Below are 22669 nucleotides of genomic sequence, written 5' to 3' on the forward strand. Positions count from 1 at the left end.
GACGCTTAAACCGGTTGGAAGTCGAGATAAGCAAAATACCTTTAGAGTGTTAGTGGGAAATCGCACAGGCAGGAGATTGATACGACCCGATCCGCTACAGGTATAGATAGCAGTACAAGGTTGATAGAGAAGTTTTTAGGAAGGGAAAAAAAAGATTATGGATATGTATGCAAAATGCTTGAATGAAAAGAATGCATACGTGGTTAAGTCAAATAGGCTAGATGACCATATGTCACCACCCCGTTCCACAGGGGATGCCAATAAATTATGATCATCATCGTAGGGGTGAAAAAGTGGTCTCGGCTGATCGGGTTGGCAGCGTAGCAGGAGCAGTGCGCCAAAGCGATAAGTTTTTGCCTTTTATTTTTGTAAATTATGGTCATAGAAGATTTAGGCAAAACGAATGGTCTATATGTTTTTTTTTCATGCTTCAAGATTTTTTGCTGTCTTTTGCTAGGTATAGATAAAGAACATTTTTTCTCTTTCAATTAGGGTTATATTACACGAAAGCTTCCGCAAAACAAAATGGTTGGAAGAGAGACCCTATAATGCGTTGAACGGAAAGCGAGCTTCTCTGCCCTTTCGATGAAACGAAGTTAGAGTCGGTAGGCGAGACAAATGGCGAGGATTTTATCTGTAGGATGTATGTGGTAGGCTCGCGAATGGGCCGGGAATGAACCCTCGACCTGAGCAGCGCATTACACCACAGCAATTAAGCTACCGTAGTAGGTACCCTTTTCTAAATTTTCATTAAGTAAATAGCTCTCTATGTACACTGCCGGTCAACAATATTGCGACTTGACAAAATGGACTGCTGCGCGCCTAGATTGACCGCAAATCTCACTGGTATTTCACTATTGTGATCGTACATAAAAGTACTTATCACATATGTAGGGTGTCCCACGAAATTTGAGCCAAACATCAAAAATATGCAAATGCCAAATTGTTGGGCAGAACCAAGGTAATGTTTGCCGTTGCTTGGAGATACTCAGGTTATTTTTTCATTCCGCCTAATTAGATAACTAATCCTAATTACTTAACCAACTTGCCCAATATTATAATTACATGAAAAGTATCAATGAGAAAACTGTAGAGCAACATGAAAAACTCTGAATACAGCTTTCTGTTGCTCGATACGTGCCAAATAAGTGTTATTCCGAACATGAAAGATGCCCGCGAATACATGCAAAATGCCTCGAGCCGCCAGTCGCGCGGCAATATTGTATATATTTACTGGCTTCTTTCCCGCTTGCAAAGACACTTTCATGTAGCACGCATTGAGCAACAGAAATCTATACCGGGAGTTTTTCACGTTGCTCTACAATTTTCTCACTGACACTTTTCATCCAATTATAAGCATATAAGCATATCGACAGCACCATTTTAGCACAAATCTTCCGAGAGTCTCACACGTTGTTAAATTTTTAATTTCTGTCTATTCTTTTACTCCTAACCAAAGCGGATTCAAGCAAAGCCTTTATTGCAAAACTCAATTAGCTCTTTTTATTAACAATATCAGTTCTCGTTTAGACAATAGCATTACAGTAGATGCCATATTTATCAATTATGAAACCGCCTTCGATAAGGTACCTCATCGTCGACTCTTGCTAAAATTGTTGCGACTAAACTTACACCCCTTAGTGCTTGAATGGACAAGAGAATTCGTCAGCGATCGCCAACAGTTCATTTCCGCCAGTGAAGTCAACTCCACCTTGTGTGCTGTCGCCTCCGGTGTCCCACAGGAAAGAGTACTCGGCCCGCTACTTTTTTTTATTTTACATCAATGATGTCCCCGCGTGTATCTCTTCAAACATTCATCTATTAGCGGGTTATTGTGTCATTTACCACTCCATCACTAATCCCACCGATAAACTAATGCTTCGGCGTGACCTCATAGACGCTGAAATTTGGTGTCATGCGTGGCTCATGGTCCTTAATATTAAAAAAAAAAAAAAAAAAACTTCCGTTATTTTTTTTCATAGACGACAAGAATATCAAACTAATACGTACATGTACATGCTTAAAAATGAGATCATTTTTTCAGTAGATTCCCTCAAATATTGAAGACTTAACATCACCCGTCACCTCACGTGGTCATCACACGTCACGCACATCACAAACACAGCTAACCGCACCCTCAGCTATCCACGACGTAATATCGCACTTTCGCCGCCCTCCGTTAAGTAATTAGCCTATCAATCTCTTGTAAGATGTAAGTCAGAATATGCGTGCGCGATCTGGAACTCTTATAAACACAACCTTAGCAAGGTACTTGGGTCGGTACAAAATCGTGCCGCCAGATTATTCTTTTCTGACTACTCATATCATACAGGTGTCACTCAGTTAAAATGAAAGGCTTATCTTCTCAAACTAGATAGGCACCGCAAAACATTCAGACTTTGCCATTATCACAAGCTCTATCATACCTTCCCTCCCGACAACCCCCTTATCAAACCAGCATACCGTCTTTCAAGCCATACCAGCCACCATAAAGCAGCTTATCCACCACATGCGCGGACAACTGCTCATCTTCATTCTTTCTTTTCACAAACAGCCATCGATCGGAATAACCTTCCAGTCAGCGTCATTCTTCATGGTGATCCGGCGCGTTTTAGGCCCGCCACTGAATAAATCAATCAACCTTTATTTCGCATTCATTCGCATATTTCGCAATCACTTGCCTGATTGCGTCATCTGCTCGTATTATCTGTAGCATTCTTTTAAACGTGTTTCTGTCGATCTCTTATGTTTATCCAGATGTCTGCCTGTTTTTACTTACCGTGTTCCATACTTAGAAAAACGTTACTGCCACTTTCTGTACACATTCAACACACACGTTCAACACTTGTCGATTGTCATATTTCATAAGCTTTTGTGTTTTTCTTGTGCCTTTTCCTATTTCTTAACCTGTGGATGTGCAAAATGTTGTAGTTTTTACGTTTTTCTTCGTTGCTGTTTCCATTCTAACTAATTTCATTGCTTACTGCTGTGGTATTGTGTTTGTGCTAATTTGTATGCTCGCCCGCCCCTCCTATAGAACCCCTCCAGCAGGGGTACTTGAGGTATTGTAAAAAACAAATAAATCAATGAAATAATATTTGAGGAGCTGAATAATTGATTAGGAATAATTATCTAATTAGGCGGAATGAAAAAAGTTATCTGAGTATCTCCAAGCGACGGGAAACAACATTAACTTGGTTGTGTCGAGCTATGTGGCATTTGCATATATTTAATGCTTGGCTCAAGTTCTGTGGGACACCTTGTATAATAAAAACGACACAAAGCAACATATACAAGCAGCTGGAGTTTGTTTTTCTTTAATGGTGCTCTTACTTTTGTCTACGCAACCGAAGTTCGTAACCTGCGATTAAAAATGTCAGGATAGATGAGCCACAAATATGATTGCTTTGGCGCAAACGAGGAACAAGGGCACACGCCCCCCTTGTTCCCTTTCGTCGTTCCTTGTTTGCGCCAAAGCGATCATATTTGTGGGCTACTCAGCGACATGAACCGACTAGCCCAGCTACATGTACTTCTGGATGAGCCACGCTTCACACAAAAGTGCGAATACTCTTTAAATCAACGGCGTCCCTTCAGCGTTTCAGAGCCGCTTGGTAACGATAATTGGGCCGTACTCAGCGCCATACATCGATACATTCTGAATTTGGACCCCTGATGTATTTTATATCCTTGACGCCTCTATTTCCACAAGCGCTATTTTCATTTCCTGCATAATCAGGAAAAGCGATCTGCCGCTGCAAATGAGCGCAGGAACAGCGCCACTTGGTCGAGTGATTTCATCGTTTTTGGCTTTAAGGCGGTACCTGAAGGGCATATTTGATTGTAAAAATAAATGACTGCAAGAAGATTGAGCCTGCGCAAGCATCATTGGATGACCACCACAAGTACGGCGAGGCTAGCATTGTAGACGCTGCATGCTTCATATCGCTGACAGATATGCGCGTTGAAATCAATAACCTTTTCAACCATCTACTTTTGTGCTCCTCATAAATCCGTCAAGTTGCATTCCCTGACTTCAGCTGATGTTGAATACCATCACGTTGCACCACAGACGCTTAACTTGTTACATTAAGAATATTGGATATAGCCTGAAGCATACTGGCGTTCGTCGATAAAATTCGCATATCGTCGGGTCAAAGCATGTTTGAACGCACGAAAACTGAATAACATCACTTCATTTTCTCTATTGCAGCTCCCGTTTAATATGTGTTTAGAAGATGCCACCGCTTAATGCACGTCGCCGATTTCGTAGCGGTTTGAGCTTTATTTAGCCTATGCCAACTCTCATACAGTATCCGTTTCGTAAAGAATCCGTGTCCTGAGAAGCCATGCCTGTTGCAGGATCTTAAGTTTCGTCAGCGCCACTTGTGCCGGCAACCACGCCTTCTGGCAAAAATGTACTGGAAACATGACTTTCTGAAGCTGAGGCTACGGCAACACCCAACAAAGGTGCCCATTTCCTGCGAGGAAAGTGCCTCTTGAGCAACTGGCCACTGAGAGCGGGAGTGCAGTGCGCGCCCTAATTATCGCATAAGATAACTGGCTCGCATGTTGTTAAGAACGCCGCTTCGCCGTGCCACTTCCCGCACATCAGCAAGAAGCTCGAAAGGCACGCACTGCCGGGGTCTGCCAGCCGTTCCGCTTTTGTGGAGCTCGCGTCCCTCCGGAACAGCCAGGCGCCATGCTCGGCTGAGCGCGGCCGGTGGCCGAACCACGTGCGCGGCGTGCGCCACCCTTGCTGCGAACGGCCGGGCTCAAAAGGCACGGTCGGCCGCTGTGGAAACGCTTGCACTCAGAAGCCTCGGAGCAGCAATGAAGTACACGGCCTGGGTAAGAACACGTCTCTCAGCTCACGGGAGCACTTGTTACGTCTGACTTGCCTGGTATCGCAGCGGCTGGACAGGCTGCGTTTGATCTGCGAGCACGAAGCAGGAGTTCACTGAAGTATTCGTTTCAGTTCCAAGTTGTTTTAGAGCCAATTGCTTGTCTATCTCTGAAAGGAGCTTGTCATTGGTTGCAATAATTTACACTGTCTTTAGCTTACCTTCTTCGTAACGCAAGCTTCGAAATGAGCTAGTTGATTTCTTTGTGCGCGTATGTGCTCCTTCAAAGTTCATCGCTACAAGAGATACCGTGTGAACAGTAGGGAGCGCTTATCGCATCATTACTACGGCTAATTAAACTGTGGTTCTTTACATGTTGTGACAGAAAATGCCTCAAAACAGATGTGATAGCCGTGTTCTGCGCAAAAAGAGTTATACGTTGAAAGGCGGCGCTCTCTGATCGTGTGCATCGACAGACGTCACTCTAGTTTTAACTTTTTCGCATATAGTCAAATCGGCGATGTACAAAGGACTGCAAAATTATATTGCTATAAGAGTGCATGCAATGTTTACTTCACGCCGATTAACGCCTGCGACTATGTGAAACAAGTCGCCAAGAAAAGTTTTTGGGCGCGGGGCAGCTTAAACTGGAAGGCACTGTATTATAAAGAAGCACAGTGGAACAGAGGTGGCGGGAATCTTTTGTCTTAGGCTCCGCTGTACAGAATCAGCACTGCCTCTTGTTTCAAATCATTTCAGATAGCAGAGTCTGCCAGCTGACTGAGGAAATTAACATAGCAATCTGCAACGTGAAATGCTTAAAGCCGTCTTGCAGTTCCATGCGCTCGCCTATGAACATGCGCGTTAGTTTTAATACAAAAGTTCGTGAAATTAAGTATCCCGATCTGCCCGAGCCGCTGAGTCATAATTTTGTCCTGGTGACCGATGCCAGTTGATAACTGAGGCACCACTCCAGAAATTTTGACTCGCGCGACGGAAGAGTGATCCTCACGCCAATGAAGTTTCCTTTATTGGTTTATGGCTTCTACTGAGGGTAGGTGAGGGGGGGGGGGCTAGATTTAATGGCCGCATGTAGTCTTCATGCTCAGGTTCATAGCGCTTCCATTGCGAAAATACATAGGACGGACGCCCCTTCAGTAAAATGCTTTCTTTGTGTTTTATCTAATAAGTGGCCCATATTGAAACCCACACTTAATTGCACCAATGTCTTTGAATGTTATTTTGTTTTAATGTATTCCTAAATAATAGGCTACCCGCTATTTATATAGCAGCTTAGAGTAATAATCTGTGAAAGAATAAGCCTCGGAAACGACCACAGTCTGTTTCTAGATTTCTGATTATTGTAATACAGAGTGCTACACTTTCATTGTGAAGTATTTGTTTTGTACGATTCACATTTTGTTTTACAAGTGGCTTAGCAGAAATAGGAACATAGGAGCGATGAACCTTGTAACATTTTCTTACTCGGATAAGTGAGAGTACTTATTGTTATCGTTGGAACACTGGGCAGCCAGCATGCACCGACTTCTATGCCATGAGTGCCTACAAACAACAATAGTACTGCGGCCTGCTTGGTGCTGTATGGTAAACAGTTATTTTTTCAATAGGCGTTCGCTACACGTCTTTGTGCTGTAGTATACAATCAAACGTCATATGTAAACATACGGGCAGGAAAACAATACTAGAATTCAATATTGCTCGTGCTGTGCCTCAGATGTGGTTCTTCGCCTGTCAACACATTAATTTGATAGGTCATTCTATTCTCCTTCTTTTAATTTCATTTATTTTACAATAAAATGTAAGAAGACGTGAGCAAAGCATTTTGTCAGCATATATGTGCAGTCCAAGGATTCGAAAGACATTCCAAGCAGAGATCATTGCTGTTTTCACCACAGACATCTAAATAGTTCTTGAGAACACGTCTTCTGTATTCTTGCTTGATGTCATCATCTAAAATGCTGCAATTTTTTCATGTAGCCGATACTGAATAAAATTAAAGGCATTGCAGTCTTTGAAGCATTTCGCTGTCAAGGTGCGCAGGAAGGATGCATCAACATGTCAGCGCATATCTAAAAATATTCAAGGGCTACCTTAATTCCTCTCAAGAAAACGGGGAGCATGCGGACTACGAAGGGCATAAGGCAAAAAGACACAATTTCTAAAATGTTATTCACTGCATGACTGGTGACTTTCGATCTGTTAAACGGGGGATTGACCCAATGTGTAAGTCAACGGGAAACATCTAACTTGCGGTTTAAAGATGGCATATTCCTGTTCAGCAATACCGGAGGTCATTTTTAACAAATAATACAGCGTTTTCTGGGATTCAGAATAGCTTTGGATGTCAAGAAGCCGATGATTAGGGTAACATTAATTAACTTGAGAAGACAGCTGGAAATCGCTATTGGTAGTGAGGCTGTATAACCTACGGGAAGGTATGTTTTTTCCAGTTTTTTCCAGTCACAGAGGACCCAGCTAAGGAAAAGGAAATATAGACGGAAAAATGTAGTTGTAGTGCATATGGCAAGTCGTAACCTGCCGCTTAGCGCTATTCTTGAAAAACCTAAGATCCTTGCATCGAACCTGCAGTAACGTATGGTGCAGTAACATGAAGGTTATTAACAAAACTGGAATATAAGCTAATTAGTGCGAAACAAGCGATATAACAGAAAAAGCTACGAGTAACCTGAAAGGATAGGAAAGCAGCGGTGAGAGCAAAATGCATTGCTGCTTATTTAGTAACAGTAGAACAGTTAAAAGGCAGCTTATTATAAATGCAGAATCAGTGCTTAGGGGGAAGGGGAGCACAGTCCAGGACAGAAAAGAGCTAGGTATGTTGTGATGGGGCGTTAACTGCGCGAAAGCAGTCGCTCGCGGAGAATGCAATAATATAGTTGTAGAGTGTCTGGTATACCGGTAAACGCAAGCGGATTGGGCGCCTCACCGGATGAGCGAAGGTGCAAAAGCGAACGGCCTGCACGGTGCAGCCACCTGGTGGAGTAGTGCTCAGCCCGACAAGCACAAAGCTAATATTTCAGTAGCTGAGCGTATTTTATTTTGCTGCTAGTGTAAATTTTCGGCCCAAACGCGATTGCACCGCTGCCGAAAATTTACGCTACCAGCGAAGTGGAATACACTTGTTTACTGCAATATTTTCTGTTTGTCTGCATGAGCTTTACTGCACCAGGTGGCTGCACCTTTCAGGCCATTCGCGTGCCTAAAAAGCAGGCTACTCTCATGACCTGCGGGAATCGATGTTATGCGGACCAGTCTGCAGGGAGTCTAAAAAAGCTAACGAAACGATCATAAGAGCACCAAGACGTAGGCGACTATTTCGTGACCTACATGACACAGATATCATGGTATTCATGTCATGACCTATTATTTATGTTGGTCGTACACTCTTGTCATACTACGTCAATTTTGGTGCACACCAAGTTAACGAAACGATAATGACAGCACCATAATGTAGGCGCTGTTTCATGACCTACGTCATCATCATCGTCAGCCTATTTTTTGTCCACTGCAGGACCAAGACCTCTCCCTGCGATCTCCAATTACGAGACCTACATGACACACATATCGTGATATTCATGCCATGATCGGTCATTTATGTGCGGCCTACACTCTTTTCATACTATGCCAATTTTCGTCAATACCAGGACGTAGGCGGCTGTTTCATGACCTACATGACACGCATGTCATGATATGCTTGTCAGGATCTGTTACGTTCGTCATACACTCTTGTCATACTATGCCAAATTTGATACATACCAAGTTAACGAAATAACCAGGAGAGCACCAAGACGTAGGCGGCAAGACAGACAGACAGACACAGACAGACAGACAGACAGACAGATAGGTAGATATTTTCCCCGTAGCACCTATTATTTATTGTGGCCCCGAACTGGCCATATTTATTTATATATTTATCTGTTTGTTCATTTACACATACAGTAGCCCAATATAGTACTATAGCAGGAGTGGGAACATCATACATTACCGTACAGTATACATTAAAAATGCACGCATGCACAAAAAGAATAATGATAGTGAATAATAATGATGAATAGTAAGCGAGCCAACGCCCTCGTCAGAGCCAGTTCCAACTGCGGTGATTCATGGTGACCAGCTGATCACCGCAAAATGAGTTTGGGCACTCTGCAAAAGGCAATTCCATCAAGCAATCTCATGGTGCCTTTTTCTTCTGTTTGTGACCTGTGGTCCTTTGCCTTTTCCCTCCCATATCGGGGAGACTACAAAAAGAGAGAAACGGTCACAGATACCCTTCTTGAATACCACCGGGCCCATACTGACACATGCGTGTCGGAGACGGTCTTTGTGTGTTTCGCTCTTCCCCTGTTCGTGCATAGCGACGTGCATGTTTTGGGCCAAGCTTTGCTCGGAGGAAAAGGGCTGCAAAGCGACAGATTCGCCGAGGCTAATGTTAGCCATCCACTGCCACAGAATTGGGGGAAAGTGAAGTAAGCAGGACGAAGGAGCAGTTAAAGAGGAGACGGATGCTTTGTGATCGAGAATCGGCAGCCAGAGCTTGAGCCTGGTACATCTTATCTCAATCATTCCTCATTCTTGTGCAAAATGTAAAGGTAAGCGTATTCTTAAAAAAAGGTCTTGAATGGCAAGTGGAAACCCATGATCCTTTCTGCACCGCGGTGCACGAACTTCCCACATCATCGGACTCCAGGTCGCACAGCGCAAAGCTGACCTTTTATGGAATCGCAGGGAGAGGCCCTCCGTGCAGCTCTTGATTTCAAGTAGGAAAGAAAAGTTAATGCGGCTATAGGCTTCAGCTGCACAAAGCATGTCTTGCTGCGCAAAAGCATAGAAGTGTGTTCCTAAGATCACTGTTATGCTGAACCTCTATGCCAACAGTTTTTGCAGAGAGAGAGAACAGGAGGCCAAACAGGTCACACTATTGACTATTGTCTGTCGACAGTTGAGAATGAATGCCAAGAAAAAGCAGGCAGGTTAATCATGGCCCCACCCGTTTCATTACCCTAATTGATTGAGAATAAACAAAGACTCAATGATAAAACCGACGGTGTAAGTGAAGCTCAACAAAACGTATGTGAGAAACTCAACATAATGCATTTTTTTTTTACTTTCGCCATTTTGAGGGCAATCATGGGAGGGGCTAGGTGGAGAAAATACTGTCGAGAAGCTCTATATCTACTTTTCAGTACCGCATATCATTTTTACTGTTGTGACGATACAGTTGAGCACTATGGTCATGCACCAGGCCACAAAAGCCCTACTGTGTTTCTTGAAGTGAACCGGACTGTACGAACGCGTGTGACTGTTACCGAACATTTTGCGACAGTCTTTGCAACGACTGCCTGTTTATTGTTTTTCTTCTCATTTTCTTACCTACCTTTCATCTTTCTTATTTGTAGGGTATCCTACAGGCCATATCCATGGTTAATTTCCTTTCATTTTCCTCTTCGTCTCTCTCTCTCTCTCTCTCTCTGGAGTTGATTACATGAATATTCACATCCTTGCAATGGGTAAGACGTGGTCCGTGCGTCAAAAGCAAACTGATGCTGATGTTCATTCGAAGTGCAGTGCACACTGCAACATGCTTGTGTGTACCGTTATTCCATGTACTAAACGTGCCACGCAGATCGCGCTGGCAGTTTGCGCGGCCTTCATCCTGCCTTTTGCGGATGCCGGTGTCCTAGGTGGTGGAGGGCCTGACCTGACCCTGCACAAGGACCACTACGGCCGATTCGGTATCAGTGTACGATACGACCACAGGGGCTACGGCTACCTGCCGCTGGGACACTACGGCGGCGGCTATGGAGGTGGTCACTAATCCGAACCCTCCCGCAAGCAACGACAGCAGCCATCGCAGAATGACTATGGCAATCGAAACCGTCCACTGGTACTCGAGATAAACATGCGACACCTGGCGAGACTGTCCTTTTTCGTTGAAGCCACTGTCAATAAGGGAATCGCCCATGAAGCTAGCATATGCAAGCTTCCAGCATCACAAGGTGGTTGCTTCACAACATGAGGCTACTTCGGCAGAAAGCTTTGCTTTTAAACTGCAACACAAATTACAGTAGTGACGTAACTTTAATATTTATACGGAACAGCACTGGTTGAATAAAACAACGCTCAGCCTAGAGCTGGCTTCAGGCTCAAGCTTCCCTGGTTTGCTCACTGTTGATCACAGTAACCTCCGTATCCTGAAAACCTTCTCCACACAGCCCTCCACCTCGACTCACGAAAGAGGATGGCAGCGGCACCAGTCGACAGAAGTAGTCACTGCTGAATTGACACTATGCGGCAATTTTCTAGAAGCCTAGTGTCTTCTTCACTCGAGAGGTGGCGCTGCCTCCAACTCGCAGGATTGTAGGAAGACCTTAGATTCAAGGATCGTTTAGTAATACTGAGGTAACGAAGACACCCTCAGGTAGAAAATTGAACAGGAGTTTGGAAAAAATAGCAGATGACCTTTGTACTTTAGTATGTGCTTCCAACAGATGCTCTTTAGCATCCGGTGCCATAGAGTGCAAAAGCAGGAATACACGAGTGAAGCCTGGAGTAGAGCTTGTCTTGCGCAAGCAGGCTGATCTACGAGCGTGGATTTACTTGCACTTTGTTATTCCCTATGCGAATTACTTTGTGTGTTCTCATATCCTCCTCCAAATGAAACATTCTTTAAGAAAAATGCATTTCGCGAGGATTTTAAATAAAGTTTACCGTCCTATTTTACAGTGATCACATTTTTAGAATATTCCCCATGATATAATATAAAATAACTGGCTTTGTGGAGCACTATACTTACGGAACATAATAAAAATTTATCGACGCAGATACTCGAAAGCGTCATTGTTGAAAGATGGAGCTCGACATTTCGTAATAGAATGAATTAGCTTTAATGGCCAAACCAATGACTGTAGTGACGAACGTTAGAAAGGCAACACTAAAACTGAAAGACGAAAGAAAATAACAAAAAATGTAACGAACATTTGGAAATCTAGGCTAGGCGAAGTTTAGTGATGCGGGCAATTGAATGTCATGCAGCGTGCAACTAATGGCAATGCATGCAATTTCTTTACTTTCATCCTATGAAACGTATACTGTCATCGAAGATTTACGTTTATCCAACCCAAAAGAATAAATTTAAATGAAGCTGTCTTTATATATACCCACGGCACCGCTCACTAGCTGTGCTGAATTACAAACACCAAATTGCGCGCATGTAAAACGTCAGACGCCTACGCAGCGATGTCAAGATGACAAAGGTGATGTATGATAATCGCAGAGGATGCAATGGCGATGGCATGCGGAACAAAGTACGACACATACCTAGCTACATTAAAGTATTCGGTACTTATTCTGTCACAGCAGCAGACCCCTGTTCTGGAGGATCGGCCGCAACTGCGCACGAACCCAGTGGTAAATAGTAATAATAATAATAATAATAATAATAATAATAATAATAATAATAATAATCAGTCAGGTTACGCCCACTGCAGGGCAAAGGCCTCTCCCATACTTCTCCAACTACCCCGGTCATGTACTAATTGTGGCCATGTCGTCCCTGCAAACTTCTTAATCTCACCCGCCCACCTAACTTTCTGCCGCCCCTGCTACGCTTCCCTTCCTTTCGAATCGAGTCCGTAACCCTTAATGACCATCGGTTATCTTCCCTCCTCATTACATGTCCTGCCCATGCCCGTCTCTTTTTCTTAATTTCAACTAAGATGTCATTAACTCGCGTTTGTTCCCTCACCCAATCCGCTCTTTTCTTATCCCTTAACGTTACACCCATCATTCTTTCCATAGCTCGTTGCGTGGTTCTCAATTTAAGTAGAACCCTTTTCGTAAGCCTACAGGTTTCTGCCCCATAGGTGAGTATTGGTAAGACACAGCTATTACACGCTTTTCTCTTGAGGGACACTGGCAACCTGCTGTTCATGATCTGGGAATGCCTGCCAAACGCACCCCAGCCCGTTCTTGTTCTTCTGATTATGTCCGTCTCATGATCCGGATCCGCGGTCACTACCTGCCCTAAGTAGATGTATTCCCTTACCACTTCCATTGCCTCGCTACCTATTGTAAATTGCTGTTCTCTTCCGAGACTGTTAAACATTACTTTAGTTTTCTGCAAATTAATTTTGAGACCCACCCTTCTGCTTTCCCTCTCCAGGTCAGTGAGCATGCATTGCAATTGGTCCCCTGAGTTACTAAGCAAGGCAATATCATCAGCGAATGGCAAGTTACTAAGGTATTCTCCATTAACTCTTATCCCTAATTCTTCCCAATTCAGTTCTCTGAATACATCCTGTGAGCACGCTGTGAATAGCATTGGAGAGGTCGTATCTCCCTGCCCGACGCCTTTCGTTATTGGGGTTTCGTTGCTTTCTTTATGGCAGACTACATCGGCTGTGGACCCGCTGTAGATATATTTCAGTATTTCTACATACGGCTCGTTTACACCCTGATTCCGTAATGCCTCCATGACTGCTGAGGTTTCGACAGAATCAAACGCTTTCTCGTAATCAATGAAAGCTATATATAAGGGTTGGTTATATTCCGCACATTTCTCTATCACCTGATTGATAGTGTGAATATGGTCTATTGTTGAGTAGCCTTTACGGAATCCTGCCTGGTCCTTTGCTTCCCAGAAGTCTAAGGTGTTCCTGATTCTATTCGCGATTACCTTAGTAAATAGTTTGTAGGCAACGGACAGTAAGCTGATCGGTCTATAATTTTTCAAGTCTTTGGCGTCCCCTTTCTTATGGATTCGGATTATGTTAGCGTTCTTCCAATATTCCGGTACGCTCGACGTACGCTCGAGGCCAGTTTCTCTAGAACAATCTGCCCACCATCCTTCAACAAATCTGCTGTTACCTGATCCTCCCCAGCTGCCTTCACCCTTTGCATAGCTCCCAAGGCTTTCTTTACTTCTTCCGGCGTTACTTGTGGGATTTCGAATCCCTCTAGACTATTCTCTCTTCCATTATTGTTGTGGGTGCCACTGGTACTGTATAAACCTCTATAGAACTCCTCAGCCACTTAAATATTGCCGGCTTTGTCTCTTAACACATACATCTGATTCTTGCCAATTCCTAGTTTCTTCTTCCCTGTTTTTAGGCTTCCTCTGTTCCTGAGAGCACGTTCAATTCTCTCCATATTATACCTCCTTATGTCAGCTGTCTTACGCTTGTTCATTAACTTCGAAAGTTCTACCAGTTCTATTCTAGCTGTAGGGTTAGAGGGTTTCATACATTGGCGTTTCTTGATCAGATCTTCCGTCTCCTGCGATATCGAACTGGTATCCTGTCTAACGGAGTTATCACCGACTTCTATTGCACACTCCTTAATCATGCCCACAAGATTGTCGTTCACTGCTTCAACACTAAGGTCCTCTTCCTGAGTTAAAGCCGAATACCTGTTCCGTAGCTTGATCTGGAATTGCTCTATTTTCCCTCTTACCGCTAACTCATTGATCGGCTTCTTATGTACCAGTTTCTTCCGTTCCCGCCCCAGGTTTAGGCTAATTCGAGTTCTTACCATCCTATGGTCACTGGAGCGCACCTTGCCGAGCACGTCCAACGTCCACATCTTGTGTGATGCCAGGGTTAGCGCAGAGAATAAAGTCTATTTCATTTCTAGTCTCGCCTTTCGGGCTCCTCCACGTCCACTTTCGGCTATCCCGCTTGCGGAAGAAGGTATTCATTATCCCCATATTACTCTGTTCCGCGAAGTCTACTAAAAGCTCTCCCCTGCTATTCCTAGTGCATATTCCATATTCCCCCACTGACTTGCCACCAGCCTGCTTCTTGCCTACCTTGGCATTAAAGTCGCCCATCAGTACAGTGTATTTTGTTTTCACTTTACCCATCACCGATTCCACGTCTTCATCAGTGGTACATACCTAATGGCTAAATAGACGAAAATCAAGTCAAACGAAGGCTATCTTATACCTTGCGGTATACTTGCGCTTCACAGATACGAATTAATCGACAGTGTATGCTTGCACTTTAATCGAGCTAATTAATTTTTACTGCGCAGAAATGCGCACTTGGGCATTACTTCACAGGCCGTCGCGGCTAACGTTAGGCAAGCTGCTGAAAAGAATTCTGTGCCATTCCACTCCGTGAAGGTGAATGACAAGCGACGGTGTGTATGTGCGCCCTTAATGGCGAACTGGCCATTGCCGTGCGTCAAACGCCGTATGCACATAAAATCGTAAGCGAAGCGCGACTTTAGCCTCGAAGATGGTGAGGCACCAGGAGTTATACATCACCTGTTGGGAAATGCGGCACGACACCTTTTACTAACGAATCCGGGCTCGTAGAAGAGACACGCACCTCGCCACACTCCGAGGACACACTCTGCTTCTCCGTATCCAAGGCGGTCGTGCGTTGGTCGACGTTCCGTAGTGCAGTAATGGTTGTGAGGTCAGGCTAAAACTACCAGCGGTCACTCACAACACATTCCGCACAAAATTGGGTCCCCACAAACTCGCTCTGAAACCTGGCCGTTGCTCCGGTGAAACGTTCCAACTTTACGGGATCGGGGGAACATGGATGGTTCGCACTTCTTCCCGCCTCACGGTGCTGGCGGGCAGCAGGCTTACGGGACCACCACCATGGGAGAGGGGAAGGAAAGGTGACACGCACGCTTGGAACGCCGACAAAGAGAGGGCGGTGCAAACGTGGACATGGCCGACGCGGGCCAAAGGGCTGCATGTGTTCTTATCAGCTTAATATCCGATACTAGTTGTGTTTGTAACTAAGATATCAAATTTACTTTTGCAAGTCGGCAGAGTGCTTAAAACGTTCCCTCACCTCCGCCGTGGGTCGGCCGGTATTGCACTATCTTCAGGATCGGCCTACTTATGCGGAGAAATTCTCGATCTACACGTCTCGATAGACACACGCAATTTTTTCCAGAACCTAACCATATGCAGCATCGCTGAAAATCAAGCATATAAAATACAAGTGGAAGATACGATTTTAAGAACTGCGATGGTCGATCATCCGACCCCTGACGACTGAACACCATTCGTCTTATAATCGCATGTTGCGCAGTGTTTTCTTAATCTTTTTTTTTTCGGTGAACAGCTTGGCTAACATTATGTGTGACACATGGTATATGCCCGTTTGCTGCTAGTAGCATTCAGCGCGCATACAGGCTATGTTGTGGCGCACCTACCGCCCGCGGCACACGAGGGTAAATAAAAAAGGCGAAGCAATTTCATATTTTTGCGAAAACAGACGAAGACTGGGTGCGTCCGACGTCACCAGCTGTGTACTTGGTGTGATGTGGAAGCATGAGTATGCATCACAGCCCTGCACAGTTGAGTGTCGCGAGGAAAACAGGTGGCCCATATGGACGTAACACTTCATGATTGAAACCACGAGGAATGACGTGCCGCATTGCGCTAGCTGCGGTCGGAGGGCGTCAAGCTGGCGGACATGCGCTGTGAACCGTTAGCGGTTCCTCCATGCTGCTTACAGCCCTGATGCTGTGTCATCGGATTATCACATCTTTGGTCCTTCGAAGGAGGCGCTGCGTGGTCGTCGGTTCCAATGAAATGATGAGGTCCAGAAATCGGTACGTGCATGGCTTCTTCAGTAACCAAGACCATCCCGCGACCGGGATACAGAAGATGACTGCACGATACCAAAAGTGTAATGCCGTGCAGGTTTCGTAGGTGGATAACCAATATGCGCAGTGTTTCTTCCTGTGCAAGAAAAAAACGTGTACAGTGAAAGTTGTTTTTACTTTTTAGCACATCATCATATACCATGATATACCTCGATACCGTGCCCAGCAGCCACGGTATCGGTGCTGTTATTGTGCAACGTAACCAAATTCCTAAGAACGTGTGGTTGCAAACGCAAGTCACACGCGAACAGCTGCAGAGAAAAAGTTTTTGAATAAATTTTATTCTCTCTTTCTCGAGAAAAAAAGAATAGCCTTCCTGTAGCCCATTGAAGACTGCTGCTACTGCCTCGACATCTCCGCAAGGTCCCTCTGTGGAAAGCTTGTATTTTGCGAACAAACTCTCCTTCACTGAACTGAACACGCCTCAATAGATTGCGCTCAATGGGGCTACGGGCTGCTAGGCTTCTCCCGGCAGCAACGCAAGCAACCGCTCCGGTCATGTGTCTTGGTGAAATGATTGCTTCTCAGAAATCCGTTCATTAATCAAATGGAGACCGACGTCATCGCCTGTATTGTACGGCTGAAGAGAACTCGGCATTTTCAGGCATTCCGGTTGTGCCGGCGCTGCATCCGCGCCACGCACTAATCTCGCTTGCTCTAGTTTTATTTTCGCGAGCTCAATGTCGTCCTGCGCTTGTTCCATCTCTTCCTGCCCCTCGTTCTCTTACGCTCTTTCTTTCCTCTCGCCTTCCTTTTCTTCCTCTCTTTCTTTCCTTTTGTGCTCCTTCTCTTTCTCTCTTTAGTCTCGTGATCCTTCTCTTCCACTATTTCTTGCCACTAGCTCTCCTTCTCTTCCTTCTCGCGACATATCTTTTCCCAGGCATCCGTGAGCTCGTCCTTCTCGAACCCACTTCGCGAACCGCTGTACGAATTTCGGGCTTCCAAAACTTACGGTTAATATCCATATCGAGCTCTACTGTCGATAGCAACAGCTGCTTTTTCTTTAACACTGTGATATCCATGCTTTTCCGAGAGCTGACTACAACTTTCCCTGTATTGACCGCACCACCGCAGCCGATCGATAACAGCTAATTTCTCGACAGAACTAACTCCTTATTGTCCTGCAAAACGTAGTCACTCAAGCACTCACCCAACCGCGAGCTTCCGAAAGTCGTGCCTGCCGGAGCCATGTTCCCAGGTCCGCCGATCCGAGATCGCGAGGACTGCTTTCTGCTGGTCTTCTTTGAAATTTCCTCGAGTCGCCAAAGAGTTGACGCATTTACTGCGACGGTTGTGCCTCCCTGAGCCCTGAAGAGGAGCTCTGCAGATCCTGTATCCACAGAAGTCCCGCTTCCGTCCGCAGTTTACTTCGTGCTTGCGAAGGTTCCCAGGTATGTCGATCCTCGATCGTGAGGACTGCGTTCTTAATCTCACCATTTCCAACCAGTTTTCTGCGTTTCGAGGTAGTGTTTGGGCCAGGAATTCACTAAGCCCATCAACGAGCGTGTCTGGTAGTAGTGATGAATGAAAAAGGGTTTATTTTCCATAATTTACACTGGCTCCAGATACGGAAGTCCACTTCATGCAGGAGCACATTAAGCATCAAAAGGGTGTTTAACTGAGCTAGTTGGTTCATTCTTCGAGGATTCTAGTAGCATAACTTGAGGAACACGGATACCGAAAGAACGAATAGACATAGACGCAACTGCGCAACGAACGCTATGCAGTTGCGTCCACGTCTATTCGTTCTTTCTGTGTCCGTGTTCTTTAGGGTCTGCTGCTATGATCCTCGAAAACAATGTTAAGGGTCTCAGTTCACACCAGCACACGTCGTCCCCACCTCATTGCACCAAAATTATCTGCTTTTAATACCGTTGTCTTCTACAGGTGACTAGAATAGGGAATCTGACGACTCTATCGCGGCCAATCACAGTCGTCAAATTAGTCGCTATATCCAGCCCACAATACGGCACCATTCCGCTTGTTGTACATACGCCCCCGCATATTTAGCAAGCACATAGCAATCTGGGAATCCGATGTCGATGCCGTTGCCACGGTAGCATTCGATGTTGACCCTTTTTCATCATTAGTTCAGGCTGTCAGGTGCTGGTGAAGGGGTCTTTTGTTGACCCGTCAATTTTCGGCTTCAACGCTGCATTGAGTTCAGGATGGGTGCTGATCAATGGGGGTTGCCTCGTGGTAGGTCTAGTTAATGCCCTTGACCGTGTGGAGACGTTACACCTTTGGTGCCTTGAGGCTGTCCTGGTGTGTGCTCGGATGTTTAAGTGCTCCCAGATCGAGTGGGTTTCCATATCTGGAGCCATTTCAAATATGTAAAGTAAACCCGTTTTCTTTCGCTCCTTTTTTTCTGACGTACTAATTCATCTGCCTGGAGAATTCCTGGAAAAAACGCTACGCGGAGTCGCAACCACTGGATGGCAGTGGTGAAACCTGCAGCCAACGCTTCAAATTTTCTTGGGAAAACAGGACTAAACCACAGGCATTGTGTATTTGCATTGTGAATTCTGCGGATTTCGCAGCAAGTACATATTGCGGGACAGCTGAGCCAAAGCATAAAGTAGTGGCCATGAGTCTCATGAGTTTGACGAGGGGTAGCTTGTTAAGTTTCTGTGAGGAGGTCGACGTAAAGGTAGATGATGACAGGTCAGAAGCAAAAATTCTTAAGGCTATTTCAGAAAGCAATAGTAATGAGGAGTACATGGAATATTTCGACAACTGAATTCTAAACTGAAAAAAAAAAAATATGGCACACGAAGTGCACGAAAGGCAGGAGCATGAACGAATTCGGCAAGAAAAAACACGACATTAGGCAGTAAACAAGTAGTCAGGTAAGCAAAAAAGGCAGTTCTCAATGAAGAGATTGAAGGAATGCAACAGGCAAAGCAGCAGAAATGTCAAGTGCCCGTAGAAGTGGCGCACAGAAGGTGCGGAGAAGTAGCACAAACGGTTCTACCGATGGTAGAAAGAGACGCTAATCCCTGTTACCTTAGATGCACGTTCAGGGGTGATGCCAGATGCCTACAGTGGCGTAGTTGCTGAGGAGGCAGTTTATGACAACCGGATTTAGCACGACGAGATATTGTGCCAATGAAACGCCAGAAAAGCAGCTAGGCCAGCTGTGACAATTTGGCACCATTATCAAAGGAGTACGTTGCCAAGGTAGCTCTTGCAGAAGTCCAAAGTTACCTCGACTCATTAGACAAGAGCACCAGGACAGAGTTCAATCGGTCAGAAAAGTACTCTAAAGCACAACGTAGGCATGGCAGTGCAGTTGTGAACAGCTCCCAAGTTAGCGAGCTACGTTCCGCCAAAGAAAATACCTGCATTGTCTCGAAGTGTTTTAAGCTCTGTCAGGGGATGGTGGCAACGATAGGGGTCATTTGCCCGAAAATAATTCAGACTACGTGGTTTAGATGACAATCGCGATTGACGATATGAGTGCCGTTAAGCCTGAAATTCGAGTGTAAGGCTCGGAAATGAGCACCAGAAAGCATGCTAAGAGTCAGGAATGCGGCAGAGAAGGCAACGCGGCTGAATAAATCGAAGGGCGCTAAACCTTATGGGGAGCGCCTTGAAAGTGTTAGAAAGGCGCGTTTGTCCCTTGGAGTGTTTCCAGCCAAACCGCATCCGAGACTCTAGCTAGACACTAGACATAGCGATCTAAAGAAGGGAAAGATTCTTGATTCTGCAACCCATTAGGGACCACGGAGAAGCGTCATCAGGGGAAAGGGACTGGGAAGTGAACGATGACACAGAAAGATGGGGGATGAGGCCTTATAGACTCCTCTATGCCCAGCAGGTGGTCGTCCTCAGCAAAATGGTCAGGGTTGCAGCGGGCCTTCAAAGGGTGGCGATTCCAGTGGAATGTATAAATTCGGAGCGCAGGGAGCCAGGGATACACCGGGAATAGCAGGTTAGTCTCTGTGGCCGCTGGAAGGCCGTGACGCCTGTAAATGGTGATGACTATCAAGCGTACCTGCGCCAAGGATGGGCAAGTACAGAGAAGATGCTCCAGAGTCTCGGGGGTTTTATTTCTTGCAGTCAGGTGACGTGGTGCGGCCCTTGGCGAACAGTCAGGCCGCAGTTCAGGTGAAGCCTACCGTAAGCGCAGGAGCGTGGAACGGCCTCCTCTGGATAGGACTTTCTATGTAAGCGGCTTGGAGCCCTTGGCACCAGCCAGTCGGGCGTCCGGGTGAATGGAGGTGAGCAGGCACCGTAGCCAGTATCTCGTGTAGTTGGAAACTGCTACCACTCTGGTAACCGGGACTGCATCGTGGTGGGCAGCTTTGGCATAGGTATCCGTCTCCTCGTTACCGGCTATCCCGACGCGTGAGGGCAGCCAGTGGAAGGCTATTTTTTGTTTTTTTACGAGATACTCTTTACTATCAGTTCTGAAAGCCGGTACCCACGCAGTTCGTCGGACCCATAGCCTTCTGGGCTAGTGATGGGTCCAAATGCTAACGAAGTACAATAATATTGGCCGACTTTATGACGACAATACAGAATGACAACACACTTCCGTAACGCGATAAAAAATGGCAAACTTAAGTACATCACTGTAAAAAAATTCTCGACCGCGGACTCAGCTACCTAACCGCGCACTTGGTTAAAAAAGTAGCTCTGGTCGGCAGCGGCCCGCGAATGTGCCACTGTGGAACATAAAACGCGACGCAAAGTAATGCACAGGCGCACACTAGCCCCAAGCGGCGCCCACGCATAGAGGGCACTTCGCGAACTTGGGGGAGCAAACGGACACACAGCCTTTCTCCTTGAAAGGCAATTTTACTCTCTCAACGACACTGGCTACTGTACACCGCCGGGGTCGTTAGACGCGGGAATCGAGGCGGAGGGAGATGCCTGCGGTCAGCGAGAGGCGTCGAACCGGGAGCTGCGGCGAGGCTGCAGGCATACAGCTCGCCGCTTGTGGGAATGTCTCCTCAATGTCTTCGAGGCACCTTGTTTTCTGAGAAAAATGACGGTGCCGTGATCGTTGCTTACATAACTGTGTGGTATATTTGACCAAAGCATAACACAGACAGGTATAAAAAAGCTGTTTGTTTTGTAAATTCAGTTACAGTAATTACATTACAATAGTGAGATTCCGGTGGTGGCAAGAGCTGTGAGCTTGATAAGCAGCAGCACCCCTTAAGTCCTGCCCGCCGTGGGTTGGCGAGGGCCTGGAGCGCTGGCTTAGAGTTGCACACTACAGCCACCGTCTGCAGGGGAGGATGCTCAGCAAGGAGGTCGGTAGCATGGTCACCTCCGCGAGCTCAGCTGCAGTAGAACTCACTGTAAAGGGGAGCCGGCACTGCCTGTCACAGGAGAGGGCTGTAACTGTGCACGCCGCTGCAGCGGACCTGCTGGGGGAGACTGAATTATCCGTGAACACCACAAGCAGGTGTCCTTCCAACTCTTTCTGGAGCTTTCAGGCTGCCGCTTGCTGCAGGAATGCGGCTGGTGCGCTCCGCTTGGGTATCCCCTTGAGGGAGAGGTGCACGCCCGGAGGTCGGTGATGGGGAGGTGGAAGAGCCGCTGGCATAGGTAGGTGGGGAACTGTCGCCTCATAGAGGCGGCACAGCCTGCCCATCTGTGAAGACGGTAGGCTCCGCAGCCAGGCTAGGAGAGCTTGGCCATATGCCTGGTGCCCGGTGTAGCCTGTCAATGTGCCCCAGTATGGGCTGCAACATGAGCAGTGACAGTGGCCATTCACCGGCCTCTGCCACTGTTCTGGCGACCTTGGAGTGCCTTGAGTGTCATACAACAAGGATGATGTTGCTGCATAGTTGTTCAGGCGTAGGGCATACTTGGTATAATATACTCGATCTCGTTGGAGTAGTCGGCCCACAGCTCCATGTACTCGGCGCGCCTTAGCGCTGAAGGCTTTAATAGCCTGGATATACGATAGCTGGTTGTCTATGGTGAGACCAAGGTAGGTCAGCGTGTGCTTCCACGAAAGGGGGTCGGTGCCGATTCTAAGCTAGTGGAAGCTGAGGTGGGAGACGGCCCTTCGGTGTATCAGTAGGGCCTCCGTCTTTGCAGGAGAGACAAGCCGATGATCACGAGGAATGCTCACCGGAAGGGTGCAGCGGTGGCGTAGAGGTAGAGCACCCACCTCGCATGCAAGAGGTCCATGG

The 22669-nt window shown here is 46.1% G+C and overlaps 1 long non-coding RNA gene and 1 pseudogene across 1 annotated transcript; both read left to right on the forward strand.

Moving 5' to 3' along the window:
• The first annotated feature begins 4351 nt into the window (after positions 1-4351).
• On the forward strand, positions 4352-11030 carry LOC129381761 (uncharacterized). Its single transcript, XR_008609880.1, has 2 exons — positions 4352-4851; positions 10507-11030. It is a non-coding gene; the product is annotated as an uncharacterized lncRNA (long non-coding RNA).
• A 4534-nt stretch (positions 11031-15564) lies between these two features.
• On the forward strand, positions 15565-15744 carry LOC126518780 (U2 spliceosomal RNA; annotated as a pseudogene).
• The last annotated feature ends 6925 nt before the right edge of the window (positions 15745-22669 follow it).

The sequence above is a fragment of the Dermacentor andersoni genome, chromosome 1 (assembly GCF_023375885.2).
Source record: "Dermacentor andersoni chromosome 1, qqDerAnde1_hic_scaffold, whole genome shotgun sequence".
NCBI lineage: Eukaryota > Metazoa > Arthropoda > Arachnida > Ixodida > Ixodidae > Dermacentor > Dermacentor andersoni.